Source organism: Ricinus communis, chromosome 9 (genome assembly GCF_019578655.1).
Source record: "Ricinus communis isolate WT05 ecotype wild-type chromosome 9, ASM1957865v1, whole genome shotgun sequence".
Classification (NCBI taxonomy): domain Eukaryota; kingdom Viridiplantae; phylum Streptophyta; class Magnoliopsida; order Malpighiales; family Euphorbiaceae; genus Ricinus; species Ricinus communis.
In genome coordinates, this window is record NC_063264.1 from 9,470,025 (window position 1) to 9,482,919 (window position 12,895).

Below are 12,895 nucleotides of genomic sequence, written 5' to 3' on the forward strand. Positions count from 1 at the left end.
ACATAAAACACAAATATAAATAAATGAACTATCTGAAAATGTAAATATATCTTTACACTCTTAGATTAATTAGTTAAATAGTTCAGTCTAATTTCTTAATTATACTGAATAAACCGACATTAATTGACCTCATTATACAACTCAATGTATCCCCTTCTAAGTAACATTTCAAAATAAAATATTCACTAAGTTAACTGAGTACTAGAACTGAAAACATGAATTGAATTTTATATCTGTATGATAGATAAAAATACTAATTAAATTTAAATTTATATATTTATTATAAATAAAAATTATTAACAGTAAACATAAATGATATTTTCAATTTAAATCTCAAATAAATCCATATTCTCAAATGAAAAAATATAAATGTATTTATTAAAGCATTAGAAAGTACGTGAGCTTTTATTTTATTGTAATTATAATAAAAATTTTAGAATTACTTATATATTTATTAGTGTATAGAGTTCTTATAGCATCGCAGTTTATAATGTTATTAAATAAAATAAGAATCATTATATATAAATAGTTATATACGGATTAATTAAATATCATTTCAGTTATTTCTATTTCTATTTTACGAATATTTATCTAGTCTTTATAACACTTTTAAATTATGCATTAGCTTTGTATACTAATAAATTTTCTATTTAATAATAATGATTGAGATAAGTTGAGATTTTTATGGACAATAAGAGAAGAAATTAGGCACACTTAGAAGAGAAGGAATAATAGACCATAGCTCATTCATATCTAACTTGAAATTTCTTCCTAAACCATATTGTCTTTGGAATGGTTAGACATTCTATGTCATTTCCCCATTAGAGTAAACTTGTCAATCGAGCAAGCAATACAGCATGATGGCAAGTAGAGTACATCACTGGAAATTTTTAATCCTCTCCTATATATTAGGCCTCTCCTTAACTTCCATCTTCATGACATCCATAGCCCTTGACACTATATCTGCAACTGAATCTATTAGTGATGGTCACACGATTATTTCAGCTGGTGGCAGCTTCGAATTGGGATTTTTCAGCCTAGGTAATTCCAAGTATTACTTGGGAATATGGTTCAAAAAGATATCTCATGGAACTGTTGCTTGGGTTGCCAATAGAGAAACTCCACTTACAAATTCCTCAGGCGTACTAAAGTTCGACGACTCGGGAAAACTTGTTCTTCTCAATCATGATAATTTGATCCTTTGGTCCTCCAATATATCACGAGAAGTGCAGAATCCTGTTGCACAGCTTTTGGATTCAGGAAATCTTGTTATCAGAGATGAAAATGATATTAACTCGGAAAATCACTTGTGGCAAAGCTTTCATCACCCTGATCAGACATTTCTACCAGGAATGAAGATTGGAAGACTGGCTGATGGCTTAGAAGTGCAACTATCATCATGGAAGAGCGCAGATGATCCTTCTCAAGGTGACTTAACTTTCAGCTCGATTCCAGTGGGTTACAGATTGTCATCACACGGAATTCAAGTCTGATTTCTCGATCAGGACCATTTAATGGCATTAGCTTTAGTGGGATGCCATATATAAAGAAAAACCCAGTTTTCAACTTTGCATTTGTACATCAAAAAGAGATTTACTATACTTTCGAGCTTGTTAATAGCTCAGTGTTTACAAGGGTTGTTTTGACACAGAATGGTGTCATGGAACGGTACGCATGGATTGATCGGATCAGGGACTGGGGTCTATACTCATCTGCAGCAGCTGATAATTGTGATACTTATGCATTATGTGGGGCTCAGGGTAGTTGTGACATTGACAACTCACCTGTTTGTTCATGTTTGAATAAATTTGTGCCAAGACATGAAAATGATTGGAATAAAGCAGATTGGTCAGGTGGATGTGTTCGAAGGACGCCGTTGGATTGCGAAGGTGATGGGTTCATAAGGTATCCGAACGTTAAATTGCCTGACATGATGAATATTTCAATCAATGCAAGCATGACCCTGGAGGAATGTAAGAAGATGTGTTCTGAAAATTGTTCCTGTATGGCTTATGCCAATTCAGATATTAGAGGAAGCGGAAGCGGATGCTTCCTTTGGTTCGGGAACCTTATTGACATAAAACAATACAAAAAGGACGGGCAAGATCTTTACATTAAAATGGCTTCTTCGGAATTAGGTAAATACGCTATCAACATAATGCATTGATTAACCACTGAATATATGATTAGCATATGACTAAATCTTTTATGTAATTTTAACTTCTGTTTTCAGTTGTTGAAAACCATGTGAGCTCCAACCGAAAGAAACAACTGGAACTCATAGCAAGCTCTGTATCGTTAATAGGATTGCTTTTCCTTGTCCTGGGTTTGGTCTTGTTCATAAGAACAAAGAAGCAACATAAACAAGGTAGACCTAATATATTATTTTATTGATCGTATGAAACTTAATATGCAATTTGTTTATACATGCTGTTTCTATTGACAACTTTACAGGGAAGCAGGAAAATCTAGAGCTACCTCATTTTGACTTCAACATAATAGCCAATGCTACGAATAACTTCTCATTCAACAATATGCTTGGAGAAGGAGGCTTTGGACCTGTCTACAATGTAACAGAATTTGGCGCTTTTGTGACCAGTTGATAATAACTCCATGGGCTTGTAGACCCTGTTTATATCATTCTAATCATACAATGATCACTTAGTTACCAACAACATCTTGCACTCTCTACATTTTTTCAGGGCCTGCTTAGAGGACAAGAAGTCGCTGTTAAGAGACTCTCCAAGGATTCTAGACAAGGGCTTGATGAATTCAAGAATGAAGTCAAATATATTGCCAAACTTCAGCACAGAAACCTGGTGAAGCTTCTAGGATATTGCATTCATCAAGAAGAAAAGATGTTGATCTATGAATACATGCCTAATAAAAGCCTAGACTACTATATATTTGGTTAGAGTCTCATCTGATACATTTTCCATGGAAGTTTATAAACGTTAATATCATTAAGTAGCTCCAAATCTTCTTAATTTATTTTTTGAGTATTTCACAATTTATGATTTCATCTTAAAAATAAACCTTAAATATAGAATCAGCAGCGTTAAGGATTAATCATTGCAGATAATTTTGACAGATGAAATCCGAAGCAAGCAACTAGACTGGACTGTAAGGTTCCACATTATTATTGGAATTTCCAGGGGACTTATGTATCTTCATCAGGATTCCAGACTTAGAAATATTCATAGGGATATCAATTTGAGTAACATTTCGTTAGATAATGAAATGAACCCGAAAATATCAGATTTTGGTTTGGCTAGAAGTTTTGGGGGCAATGAAACGGAGGCAAATACGAAGAGAGTAGTTGGAACATAGTAAGTTCCTTTTCTTTTCCTTTTTCTTTTGCCAGTCTTTTTTCCCTGCTTTTATTTTAATATGAGAAATGCATGCAAATAATTTCATATAATTTTTGAAATTATGCTAATTCAGTTTACCATATCATGCAATGGATATATGTCGCCGGAATATGCTATTGATGGAGTATTTTCAGTAAAATCAGACGTAATCAGCTCTGGTGTTTTGGTATTGGAGATAATTAGTGGGAGAAGAAATAGAGGATTTAAACATCCATATTACCATCTCAACCTTCCTGGGCATGTAAGCTTTAAAACAAGTGGTTAATCTTGATTCTCTATCTTTTAGCCTACTGTCAACAACTGACAAGATTGCTAATGATTTTGCAGGCATGGAAACTCTTTAAAGAAGGAAGATATCTAGAGCTTATTGATGAATTAATAATGGAATCTCGCTGTTAGATTATGTAAATATTCTTTATCTTATCTTCTATATTTAGCATATATCTTCTGTCATGCATATCCTAAGGTAGCTACCTTATTTGTAGCCTATATTATAGCCTTTATGATTAGCATTAAACACTTGTATATTATGATACAAAATCAATGAGAAAGACACGGATGATTTCTTTCATGGTATCAGAGTCTCAAACCCTAGCTGAGCCTCTACTGTAAAATAATCTCTGCCTCTTTCCCACTTTCTTTTCTCCTTCTTTTTTATTTTCTTTCTCTCTATTAATACCAATGACAGAAACTAAATTTCATCATGCTTTTGCTGTTAACAACGTCAAGCACATCAAGATGAGAGCAAAGACACGGTATTTTTCTTCTTAGTCAGCAAGCTGCAGTTTTAAGAACAGCCCTGCAGTTAACACTAGTTGAAAGGCACCTATGTGCAGCTGTAATTCTGTATGTTTGAATCAATATGCTTAGTATAACTTAGCCTGTGTAGCCTACTAAATAGCTTGGTCTAATGATTAGCTCAACCTTGGAAAACTTATGGACTATGATAAATAAAAAGTGGTATTTGTTATTTCTAACACCCTAGCAACTCCCAAAGCTAGGCTGACATTTCAAACTTTCTAGAATTGATTCTTCCAGATAATTGTATGGGCAACATGCATATTAATTGTACTTTTGAGAATGAATTTGGTAGTTGACGAGGATGGATCCAACATTATTGGTTTTATTTTCTAGACAACAAATGCCAAAGCAATTGTTTTCTGTCATTGTTATTTAACTGCCAATTTCTTCACCTGTGACTGCCTTATGTGTAGAATATGATGACAACATGAAGATTAATAGTAAATCCAACGTCAAAATGAGATTCATTATAAGCACTGTCTTATCTATAGGAATGGTGTTCCTCGGCCTAGCAGTCATGTTTGTTTGGAAAAAGAAGCAGCAGAAGGACGGTATGCTATTTACTCCTTAACAACGAAAATATGGGCTTAGTACACTAATAGACCATCAAGAATGGGTGAAGATCACATTAAAACTGAAAAACACAAGGCAGAAAAGTTAACTGGAAATAGCTTTATTTTTTATATTATAAATTTCATTCATTCCAGTTATTTGACTAACAGAAGAAGAAATGTGCATTCTGAAAAGAAATACAATTAACAAAGGCTAAAAAGAGATAGAATTACCGTTGTTTGATATTGCAACCATTGCTTATGCAACCAATAATTTTCTTCGTGATCAATATACTTGGACAGGGAGGCTTTGGACTTGTTTTCAAGGTAACAACCTGATAAACAAAACCTCAACAGATATTTGATGGCTTCCAATTGCATTATAAAAAACTTTTCAAATTACAATAATTCTCTATTATCAACTTGTCACCTTATATTAATTTAACAGGATGTTTACTCTTTATATTGATAATTTAGCAATTATTGCAATTACACTCAGGGAATATTGAAAGATGGACAAGAATTAGCTGTGAAAAGGCTCTCAAAAAATTCCAATCAAAGAGTCGATGATTTCATGAACGAAGTTGTGCATATTGCCAAACATCAAGACAGGAATGTAGTGAAGCTTCTAGGGTGCTGCATTAAAACAGAAGAAAAGATGTTGATCTATGAGTTTATGCCCAACAAAAGTCTGGACTTCTTCATTTTTGGTATGAATCTTCCCTAAGTTCTACTTCAGTTGGTACTATTTAGACATTGAAACTCAAAAGCCTCCTTTGAGGGAGCAACTTTTCTCTTTCTTTTTTATTAAAGGCCTAAGTACAAATTTAGGCAGCAAAATGAATTGGCAAAGTATCAAGAAAATGATCGAATAGCACATAATATTTACTGTTGCCAGTATCTTTTCTAGCCAATTTGGAAATAGCTTGCAGGAAAGGAACACGTGCAGCATTAAAATCTCTTTTCATGGAAAATTCATCAAGTTTTGAGCCATGCAATTCAGTCTTTTCTCTTCTTTTACATGCACTTCTCTAATATGAAATATAAATATTGTGCAGACCAAACTCGGAGCTCAATGTTAGATTGGCCTAAAGCAGTACCACATAATCAATGGGATTGCACGTGGACTTCTTTATCTTCACCAAGATTCAAGGCTAAGAATAGTTCATAGAGATCTAAAAGCGGGGAACATTTTATTGGACTATAAAATGAACCCAAAAATCTCAGACTTTGGTCTCGCTAGAAATATTAGGGGAAATGAGACTGAAGCCAATACGAATAAGTTGGTGGGAACGTAGTAAGCATCTCCTGAACTTATCTACCATCTATGTGTGTGTGTATGCTGTAGGGTGTCATCTTTCTTGTAAGGCTTATTAAATTCATGAATTTTCTGCAGTGGATATATGTTGCCGGAGTATGCAATTCACGGCCTCTATTCAGTGAAGTCAGATGTTTTCAGTTTTGGAGTGATAATGCTAGAGATAGTGAGTGGGAAAAGAAACAGAGGATTCTATGATTCAGAACACCATCTTAACCTTCTTGGACATGTAAGCATAAAATCAATGTTTCTCTCTCTTCATGATCATTATTAAGATATGATGACATAATGTTTGATGCAAATACTGATGTAATAAAATATTTTGTTATCCTCCATATCAGATTAGGTAATGTTTTAATTAATATTTGGTGTAAAATATGGAGGAGCTTATTTCTAGCTTCTATTTTATAAATAAACTTTCTTAAATCATGGAAGTTTGGTTAACAAACCTCTAGCATAACTCATGTATAAATATGTTATATCAGCTAATGAAAAAAATGAGAAGAAAAAAAAAATTCTGCTCCATGCCAATAAATGGTATCAGACCTTTCTTAATCTTGCGGGACTGTGTGAGTGTCTAAAGAGAAAACTAAAAATCATTTGGTTTCTCAGTTGATTTGCTTCATCTTTTCTCTTTTCCAATGACTTCTAGCAGCACTTCCCTTACACCTCTTCACTTTAATGGCAAAAACTATCATGTATGGGCTGTAAAAATGAAGGCTTACCTTAGAGGTCTTGGACTATGGCAGTATGTGGAAGAGGATAGAGCTATTCCTCTTCTAAGATAGAACCCAATCCTACATTAAACAAGGCAGCATAAAGAAGAAGCTGGCAAAGCTCCAAAGGCCCTACATTCATGCAGTTGTTTCAGATCCTATATTCACCAAGATCATAGCTTGTAAATCAACACATGAGGCTTGGGAGAAATTGAAGACATAATTCTAAGGATATGATAAGACAAGACAAATGCAAGTTTTTAATCTGAGAAAAGAATTTGAGCTATTAAAGATGAAAGATACAGAGAAGGTGAAGGACTATGTGGATAGATTATGAAGATAGTCAATCAGATAAGGTTGCTGGGAGAAGAGTTGGAAGAGAGGAGAATTGTTGAAAAGGTTATGGTGACTCTTCGAGAAAAATTAGAAGCAAAAATTTCTTCTCTTGAGGAAGCTTGGGACATGTCTCAAATAACTTTGCCAGAGCTAACAAATGCTTTACTGACTGTTGAACAAAGAAAAGCACTCAGGGAAGAAGAAAGTGTAGGAGAAAAAGCACTTGCAGTAGTACAAAAGATGAGTTCACAAGAAGGAGGATCAAAGAACCAGACTGTTCACAAGAAGGAAAAGAATAAGAAAATTGGAAGATGGAGAAGAAAAAAGGATAAATATCCACCTTGTCCCTACTGCAACAAATCAAATCACACAGAGAACAATTATTGGTTCAGGCCTGGTGCTCAATGTAAGATCTGTAAATAATTTGGTCCACTGAGAGGGTATGTACAACAAGAAATGACCAGCAGACACAAGCACAACCAGCTCAAACAATAGAAAATAGTGATTATCAAGAGAAGAAGTTGTTTGCTGCCCCTAAAGTTGAAGAATGTGGTGTTTCAGTTGAAAGTGTTGATGTATGGCTAGTTGATAGCTGATGCATGAACCACATGACAGCAAGCTTAAAAAGCTTAGAAGATCTTGAGATGAATTACTCTTCAAAAGTCAGAATTGGAGATGGAAGACTTGTTGAAGTTAAAGGCAAAAGAGCAATCTGTGTGCAAACTATCTCAAGTATAAAAATTCTTATTGATGTTTTCTTTGTGCCTGAGATAAATCAAAATTTATTATCAGTTGGTCAGTTATTGGAAAATAATTATATGCTGGTTTTTAAGAATGGAACTTGTGAAGTCGGTAGTCCCACTGGCATGAGAATGTTCTCAGTTAAAATGAACAAAAGAAGTTTTCCATTGACTTGGAAAACAATTGAGTTTGAATCTTGTCTCAGTCTTAAAGAAGAAACGTCACTATGGCACAAAAGATTTGGTCATGCAAATCTTAAAACACTGGAATAATTTACAAAAAGAATTTAGTATCTAGAATGCTTTAAGTGATTGAAAACACCAGTGTATATGGCACATGTCAGCTTGGAAAACTTAGCCAATTGCCATTTCCTACCGGTCAAGCCTGGAGAGCTTCTACAAAGCTTGAACTGATTCACACAGATGTCTATGAACTAATGAGCACTCCTTCCTACAGTGGCAGCAAGTATTTTCTATTGTTTATCGACGATTACACCAGATATTGCTAGGTATATTTTCTCAAATAAAAGTCAAAAGTCTTTAAGACGTTTAAGAAATTCAAAGCCTCTATTGAAAAACAATTTGATTTTTTAATCAAAATTCTGAGGTCTGATAATGGAGCTAAATATACGTCTAACCAGTTCAAAGAATATTTGAAAGAGGCTGGCATTCATCATTAACTAACTATCACTTACACACCTCAACAAAATGGTATGAGTGAAAGAAAGAACAGATAGGTGATGATCATGGCAAGGTGTCTTTTGTTTGAGAAAAATTTACCAAAAATCTTATGGGCTGAAGCAATAAACACTGTTTTGTACTTGCAGAACAGATTATCAACAAAGGCTGTGAATGGAAAGACACCATTTAAAGCATGGTTTGGAGTCAAACTCACAGTCACGCACGTTAAAATCTTTGGCAGTATTTTCTTCTCCCTTATTCCTGAAGCAAAAAAGAGGAAAGCTTGATCAAAAAGTAGAAAAATGAGTATTTGTGGGTTACAGTATTGAATCTAAAGGCTACCGAATTCTGAATCTCATTTTTTAGCAAGTGTATACCAGCAGAAGCATAAAGGTTGATGAAGAAAGTGAGTAGGACTGGAACAAAATGGAGTTTTCTGCTCTTGAACAAACCTGTCAGTTATTATCAGCATCAACAGTTTCCAACAGCTAATCATGATGATTCTGAAGATGAAAATGAGCATGCTGTTAGAGGCATAAGAACCTTAGAAGACATATATAATCTATGCAATATTGCTTGCTTGGAGCCCAAAATGCCAGAAGAAGCTTTGAAAATTCCCGAGTGGGGAGCAGCCATAGAGGAGGAGTTTAATATGATCATAAAAAATAAAATATGAGTTTTAGTTCCTTGACCGGTCAATAAAAAATTAATTGGAACAATGTGGGTCTTCAAATTGAAACTGAATCCAGATATCTCCATAAAAGAGTACAAAGCAAGACCTGTTGTAAAAGGGTATGCTCAACAACAAGGAATAGACTTCACCGAAACCTTTGCACCAGTAGCAAGATTTGATATGATAAGATTAATCTTTGCATTAGAGCATGCAATGGATGGAAAGTAGTTTAGCTTGATGTGAAGTCTACCTTTCTTAATGGTTTATTGGAAGAGCAAGTCTTTATTGAGCAACCTGGTGGTTTTAATGATGGAAGTAATCGAGTTTGCTTGCTGAGAAAAGCTCTTTAAGGCCTGAAATAGGCGCCAAGGCCTGGTATACTAGAATCGATAACTATTTGTTGAATGCAGGTTTTAAGAGAAGCTTGAATGAAGCGACTCTTTATGTTAAAGATCAACAACATGAATTCATCCTTGTCTCTATTTATATAGATGATATTTTGGTGATTGGCAGTAATTTGAAATCAATTGAAGAATTCAAGCTAAAGATGCAGCAAGTATTTGAAATGAATGATCAGGGAAAGATGTATCACTTTCTTAGAATGGAGATTTTTCAGAGTGAAGAAGTTATTTTTATGTCTCAAAAAATAAATATGCTCGGGAACTTCTCAACAAATTTAAACTCAACAAAGCCAAATCAGTGAGCACAGCCGCAGTCCGTGGTGAGAAGTTGAAGAAAATTGATAATTCTCAATATGTCGATGTTTCAACCTATAGATGCATGGTTGGTTCGTTGCTTTATCTGTCAAATTCTATACCTAATATCATGTTCGCCACCAGCTTATTGTCAAGATTCATGAATTTACCTTCAGAAATTCATCTTATTGCAGCAAAAAGGGTGCTGAGATATATATTCACGGAAACAGTGATTTTGGTTTCTTTTATAGAAAAGCAAGTTCAATAAAATTATTGGATTTATAGACAGTGATTAGGCTGGAACTGATGAAGACATGAAAAGTACATTAGGGTATTGCTTCTCACTTGGCTCTGCTATTATTTGTTGGGGAACAAAGAAGCAAGCTTCAGTTACACAGTCAACAGCCGAAGCAGAATACATTGTTGCATATGTTGTTGTTAACCAAGCTATTTGGTTAAGAAAATTTTTGTCTGATTTGGGATTTCAGCAAGAAAAACTAACAGAAATCCTTTATGATAATAAGTTAGTTATGGCTATGGTAAAAAATCAAGTGTTTCACGGCAAGACAAAGCACATCAAAATTAAATTCCATGCCATTAGAGAAGCTAAAGAAGAAAAGGAAGTTCTGATCAAGCATTCTTGTGCTGAAGACCAAGTTGCTGATATCTTTATAAAGGCATTACAGAAACAGAGATTTGAATTTCTTAGATCATGTCTTGGTGTGTGCAACATTACTTGCATCAAGAAGGAACGTTGAGATATGATGACATAATATTTGATGCAAGTACTGATGTAATAAAATATTTTGTTATCCTCCATATCATATTAGTTAATATTTTAATTAATGTTTGGTGTAAAATATGGAGGAGCTTATTTCTAGCTTCTGTTTTGTAGACAAACTTCATTAAATCATGGAAGTTTGGTTAACAAACCTCTAGCATAACTCGTGTATAAAAATGTTATATCAGCTCATAAAAAAATGAGAAGAAAAAGAAAACTTCTGCTCCATGACAACAATCATAAATTCGCTATAACAAAAATAATTTCAATGGTTTAGACATGGAGACTATACAAGAAAGGAAAGACTATTGAAATGATTGATCCATTACTGAAAATTTTGTGCAACCTGTCTGAAGTTCTACGATCGGTTCATATTGGTCTACTTTGTGTGCAACGAAGTCCGGAAGACAGGCCAAGCATGTCAGCTTTAGTTCTTATGTTGAGTGGAGAAAGTGCATTGCCTGAGCCTAAGAAACCAGGATTCTTCGCAGAAAGAGATCCCATTGAAGCGGAATTCTCATCAAGCAATCAGAATTTCTGTTCTGCTAACGACATCACTATTACACTATTAGATGCAAGATAAAGATTAGCACACTGTATGTACAGAATTATATCTCAGCAACTGCATGTAACAATATTTTGACATGATGTGCTCCCTCCGAGGAATTATTACATGGTCTTGTGTTATATATATGGTCTAATTGTCCATTTGTTATGAAGAAAAATAATTTATTTCTATAAAATATATTTTTCTAAAAAAACGACAATATCTTTTTTTATCAGGTCACTAGAAATTTTTAGCTAGACTCAGTCTATCATGTCATCCGTAGACTAAATAATTGCATAATGACATGATTTATTTATTATTGTTATATTTTCATTGGTCAGTTATTTATCATGTAACAACTCATTATTAAAATCTAATAAATAAAAATACAATAATTAATAAATGAAACCACATGTCATAATGTAATTCACTTGATATACAGACAACATGATAGATTGAATCTAACTAAGAATTTTCCGTTAGGTCACAGAAAAAGAAATTTAAACATCACTTTAAAACTTTTTTATAGTTGTTGAAGTGTTTTGGAAATTATATTACTTTTATTTTAAGAAAAGAGTATTATTTAGAACTAAATGATTACTGTAAATGTACATAGCATATCAAATAGTATAGAGAAAGAATCATTGAATACAAATTTACTCACAATTTTCTCTTCTCTTTTCTCTGGTTTTCTGCTCTTTCTCTGTCACCGATCACTCCGTTCTTCTATTTCTTTCTCAGGTCATGCTTGTTAATGCAGGTACTTGACAAAGAGGCACCTCTAAGTTGTTGTGCTCAATCCATTAATTGGCAATATAATTAGACGGCATCTCGTTTTTACCCAAGAGTGTCAGTTACTCTTAGACGTAACTATAATATGATGCCTTTTATTTTGTTAGATGCATCACTATAATAGTTTAACTTCTAATATCTAAAAATCTATTTATTTCATTCATATTCTAGGTAGAATTATATATTTTCCTTATTTTCTTAGAAAACGTTTTAGTATTATATCAACCTTGATTAATAAGTCAAATTTTTTCTTATTTCGAAATATTAATAAAAAGAAAATGACCAATAATTAAATTTTACATTTTCCGATTATATAAAGTTTTTAATAATACATCAAAGGTTATATTGATAAGTTCTAAGAATAGTTTATATTTCTAACAACGTATATCTTACTTAATCATTTGGTTTTAAGAAATAAGAAATGATCAAGTTTTCTATTGGTCAAATCTGGTAGGGCACGTCATATGTTTGAAACTTTTGAACATCTAAAAAGTGATTAGCCCAAGTGGGTAATGGTGAGGTGTTATGTTATGTCCTCTGCCTGCCTCCCTGTTCATACTTAGCATCTTTTCATTCACACAAGCTCATAAAATGCATTATCAGAAAGTATGGAATAAAGAGACATCAGTAAGGATAAAGTTGGCAAAAGGAAAATCAAACACTTCCAACTATAAAAGGTATATTTTATTTTATTTGCTTTTTGGTGTATGATAAGAAGTCGCATAAGAATTGATAATCCAATCTTTCTTTTTCTTTTCCCTCTAATCATTTGTCCATAGTCAAAAATTTCACCTGTTCTCTAAAGCAGCATGAAGTTGATACTTATTCTGAAAAGTGGAATTTTGGAAGGTATGTATGTATCATTTAGTTATTGCCCCCTGCAACTTAAGAAA

At 33.5% G+C, this 12,895-nt stretch overlaps 1 pseudogene; it reads left to right on the forward strand.

Annotated features, from left to right (window-relative positions):
• Positions 1–935: 935 nt before the first annotated feature.
• LOC8288699 lies at positions 936–11,246 on the forward strand (annotated as a pseudogene).
• The last annotated feature ends 1,649 nt before the right edge of the window (positions 11,247–12,895 follow it).